The sequence below is a fragment of the Miscanthus floridulus genome, chromosome 8 (assembly GCF_019320115.1).
Source record: "Miscanthus floridulus cultivar M001 chromosome 8, ASM1932011v1, whole genome shotgun sequence".
In the NCBI taxonomy this organism is placed as follows: Eukaryota; Viridiplantae; Streptophyta; class Magnoliopsida; order Poales; family Poaceae; genus Miscanthus; species Miscanthus floridulus.
The window spans coordinates 102,244,867-102,249,681 of record NC_089587.1 but is presented as its reverse complement, the minus strand read 5'-3'; the positions used below and the strand labels follow the sequence as shown (position 1 = coordinate 102,249,681).

Genomic DNA, 4,815 nt, shown 5'->3' with positions numbered 1-4,815 from the left:
CCACTTAGGTTTCCCTTGTGATTTAGAATTCTTGCCATTAAAGTTCCTTCTTTTGTTATCCTTCACAAAATGAGCGGATTCACCTTGTGAGGACTTTATCCTCTCCTCTTCTTGAGCACACATTGAGATGAGTCTTTCTATGCCCCATCTTTCAGGCTGCATATTATAGTTCACAATGAAGGTGTCATATTCTTTTGGCAAAGAAGCAAAAATCAAATGAATCAGGAAATCATCCTCCTTCAAATTCATTTCCTTTAGCTTAGATGTCGTAGTGTTCATCTTCAAAATGTGCTCTCTTATGCTGCCACCAGTGAATTTCTCATTCACAAGCTTCTTAATCAGTGAACTTGTTGGGGCCTTGGTAGACCCAGTAAACTGACTCTTGATTTTCTCAAGATATTCTTTAGCAGTAGCACATTCAGGGATTGAGCCCCTTATCTGTTCTTCTATGGTGGCTTTGGCCACCAACAGGCACTTACGGTTGGAGAGAGTCCATTGCCTATGTTCAAGGTCATATTTCATTCTTATTTCAGCATGATCACGCTTTCGAGCAGCGAAATCAGCGTCAGATTCATTTTCACCTCTCACCGGGTCCTCTGGCTCAGTAGGACACGGTGAGGTGATGGCAAAATTGACCTCTCCCAACGCAAGTTCCAATTCATACTTCTCCCGCCACACACGGTGATTGGTCCCATTGAGTGTCGGGATATTGGCAATGTTCACAATGCATTTGCCTCCTGAAATAACACCAGAGTAAGTAAAAAACATTTATACATAAAATTTCATGCTTTAACTCAATGTTGGTCAAATTAAAACTTATAATTCATCCATGCAAACATTTTACATCACCGTTGGGCAGAAGTAAAATTAATGCACAATTTCTCATGGATCAAAAATTATAATATTGTTATTAACAACGTTGGTCAGAAAATAACAATATCATAATCGCATCAAAATTATCAGAAATTCATTTCTCTTAAAATTAAATTATCCCGTTGGTTCAAATTTAATCAAAGAGAACAATAATTATCATGCACAGCGGAAACATTAATAATCTTTTCATATTATTATTTTCCAGAAGCACTAAAAATTTACTGTTTTTTGAGCAAAATATCGTTGGATAAAATTTGCACAGAAAAATTGTATCAAAATCATTCAAAATCATCAAAATTATGCATTAAAATTGCTTCTGAAAAATAACAAAATTTTTCTTCTTTCATTTCAGCCCAGCGCGGCCCAAGACGGCAAAAGCCGGCTCGGCCCAGCTATCTTCGCGCGCACAGGCCACACCCAGGCCGCAACCTGGGCCTGGGCCGGCAAAGTGCCACGCGCGCTCGCGCCCGCCTGGGCCGGCGACGGCCCGATTTGATCTGCGCCGTTGGTTCTGATCGGACGATCGCGCGTTCGTTTCGCTCAGATAAAAAACCCCGACGCCGCGCGGGGGCCTGAAACCCTAGCTCATTCGGCTCCTGCCCTTTCTCTCTCTTCTCAGTCGCAGCGATGACAGCAGCCACCGAGCAGCCGCGAGCGAGGACTACAGAGCGGGCAGCCATGGCGAGCCTTGGCACCGTCGCCAGCCCCCTCGCCGGCGTGCGTGCTCCCCAACGGGTGAGCACGCAGGCGTCGAGCGGCCTGGCCGCGGCGCTTCCTTGGCCGAGCCCGGCGAGCCAGCGCCCCCCGGCTTGGCTTCTTCTCCCGCACCGGCGAAGGTTCATCCGACGCACCCTAACCCTAACCCCACTTTCCCCTTTCTGATTTGAGTTGTTCTTTTCGGGTTCATCCGAATGGGAAACTAGGGTTAGGGTTAGGGTTCGTTCTTGCCGATTCGGTTTTCTGTGCTTTCGATTTCTTTCTTTTCGTTCATCCGAATGGGAAACTGGGGTTAGGGTTAGGGTTCCGACCCTTCTTTTCTTTCTTCTTCCCCTTCTTCCCTCTTTCGGATTTGGGTCTAGGGTTTTCTCTTATCCGAAAGGATTTAGGTCTAGGGTTCTTGTTTCTATTTTTTTCCCGATCCAGTTTCTTCTCGGAACCTAGCTCCGGTACCATTGTTGGATTTCTTTTAGTCATATTCAACAGATCGGGATATATTGCATAGGAATAGAATACATGTTCGGGATTTACATGAGAGGCAGAGAGAAGGGGAGTGAGATGTAGCAAACCATCGAAGGCCGTAGTGGTCGAAGCACCAGCCGGGGTCTCGTTGGCGGACGCCATCTGCGCGCCGGCAGCGATGTTCGGTGGAGAGGGAGAGACGGTGCAGTGGCGTCCTCGGCGGCGGCGTGCGCATCGGGGTGGCGTTGCTGGCGTCGGTGGTGCTTCCCGTCGCTGGCAGCGCCCCTTCTCAAGATCGGGTTAGGGTTAGGATGTCGGTGGGGTGACTGGCGGCGCGGTGAAAATCGTACTGCGAGCCCTGGCCCCCACCTTTCCTTTATAGCGTTGTGCGACGGGGGCCCACCAACCATGTAGGGTTGGGTGCCCCCGATCAGGGCGCGAGAACAAGGCCCAAAAAGGCCGTTGGGCCTAACTGGTAGGAGATCAAACCTAACACTTACGTTTTATTCTAGGTCACTCACCACTAGCTTGATGGATTGTAATCTGTGTTATGAGGGCTTTCTTGTAGCTGTGTCGTATAATTCTCTTCCTCCTAATGAAACACGGGCTATATATATTCCCTGATCGCGAAAAAGTTAAAATTCATGCAACTGTAGGAAGGCTTCTTCAGACGGAGGTAGATTGAAGAGATGCGAGTGAGGCTCAATTGAAAGAACTTTTGCTAGTTTCCTAGGGAAACGGATCTACATGTTTTTGGCAAAAGAATGAGGTCACGGCAATTGAATTCTAAGGGGTCTGGAGTCCCATAGATCATCCCTAAAACGGCAGCTGCGACCATCACAAACAATGGCAACCCTTGAAGAAATCAAGGAGTTTCAGAATGTCCCTCCACCAAAAAGTCTCTTTTTTGTATGGTTTTGAAGTTAGCCATAGGCATAGTATTTTTCCCTTACTAAATTGACCCAAGGAATATAAGGTTTGCTGAAGAATTTATGGAAGTTTTTCAACAGAAGAGGTTGATCACCTCTAACACTCCTTTTTTGGTTTGCAGATCATAGTCCATGCAGGTTTCGGTGGCTTCTTGCATTGATATCTGATAGGATCAAGAGACGCGTGGAAACACGAGTTGCCAATGGCACTGGTGGCACTGGCCAGTCTGGTATATTTACACGCACAGGGATGACAGGATAGCATCTTGCCTCAGGCCGTGAACACGCGCTAAGCCACACAAATTGAGAGCGAGCTTTGGTTGCTGTGGCAACTCCCACCGTCTCGCTCTACTACCTAACCAGCCGCCTAAGAAGCCGGTCGGGTGATGCGTAGCTGCCGCCGGGCCCCAGGCCGCTCCCGGTCGTCGGTAACGTCCTCGACCTGCGCGGCGGCAACCTCCACCACAAGCTCGCGTGCCTCGCGCGCGTCCATGGCCCCGTCATGCGCCTCAAGCTTGGGCTCACCACGGCCGTGATCATCCCCTCGCGCGACGCGGCGAGGGAGGCGTTCACGCGGCACGACCGGCGCCTCGCCGCGCGAGCGATCCCGGATGCCACACGCGCGCTCAGATTCTACGAGCGGTCCATGGTGTGGCTGCCGAGCTCCGACCCACGCTGGAAGAACCTGCGCGGCATCGTGGCCGCGCACGTCTTCTCCCCGCGGAGCCTCGACGCAGCGCGCGGCGTCCGCGAGCGCAAGGTGGGGGACCTGGTGCGCTACCTCCGTGTGGGCGCGCCGGCGAGGAGGTGGATTTCGGCCGGGCCATGTACGGCGGAGTGCTCAACCTCGTGTCCAACGCCTTCTGCTCCGTCGACGTGGTCGATCTGGGCGCCGAATCGTCGGTGCAGGGGCTGCGGGAGGTCGTCGAGGACCTGGTCGAGTTGATCGCCAAGCCCAACGTCTCCGACCTTTTCCCTTTCCTCCGGCCGCTTGACCTGCAAGGATGTCGGCGCCATGCCGCTAGCCAAGTCGCGAAAGTTCTGCAGGTGTTGGACGGTATCATCGACCACCGGCTGGACGAGGACGAGGCCAAGGCCACCTCATCATCAAACAAGCACGGTGACTTCCTCGACACACTCCTGGAGCTCATGTCCACGGGCAAGATCACTCGTGAGGACGTGACGACCATCGTGTTCGACATGTTCGTGGCCGGCAGTGACACGATCACCATCACAGTGGAGTGGGCAATGGCCGAGCTCCTCCGCAGCCCGGCCGAACGCCATGGAGTCATGGACAAGGTGCGCGCAGAGATCAAGAGCGCTATCGGCAGCAAGGAAACCATCGAGGAGACCGACACGGCAAGCCTGCCGTACCTCCACGCCGTGATGAAGGAGCCAATGCGGCTGCACCCCGTGGTGCCGCTTCTGTTGCCCCACCAGTGCGCCGAGGATGGGGTCGAGGTCGGCGGCTACACCGTGCCCAGGGGCTGCACGGTGATCTTCAACTCGTGGGTGATGATGCGTGACCCGGCGGCGTGGGAGAGGCCGGACGAGTTCCGGCCGAAGCGGTTCTTGGACGAGGCGATCAAGGTAGACTTCAGGGGGAGGACTTCGAGTTCCTGCCGTTCGGGTCCGGCCGAAGGGTGTGCCCTGGCGTGCCAATGGCAGAGCGCGTGGTGCTGCTAATACTGGCGTCGCTGCTGCACGCGTTCGAGTGGCGCCTGCCGGACGGCATGTCCGCCGAGCAGTTGGACGTCACGTGAGCGAAAAGTTCACCACCGCCAACGTCATGGCCGTCCCTCTCAAGGCCGTGCCCTTCGTTGTCATTTCGTAG

General features: G+C 53.0%; 1 pseudogene; it reads left to right on the top strand.

Annotated features, from left to right (window-relative positions):
• The first annotated feature begins 1,551 nt into the window (after positions 1–1,551).
• On the top strand, positions 1,552–4,815 carry LOC136469653 (cytochrome P450 76M5-like; annotated as a pseudogene).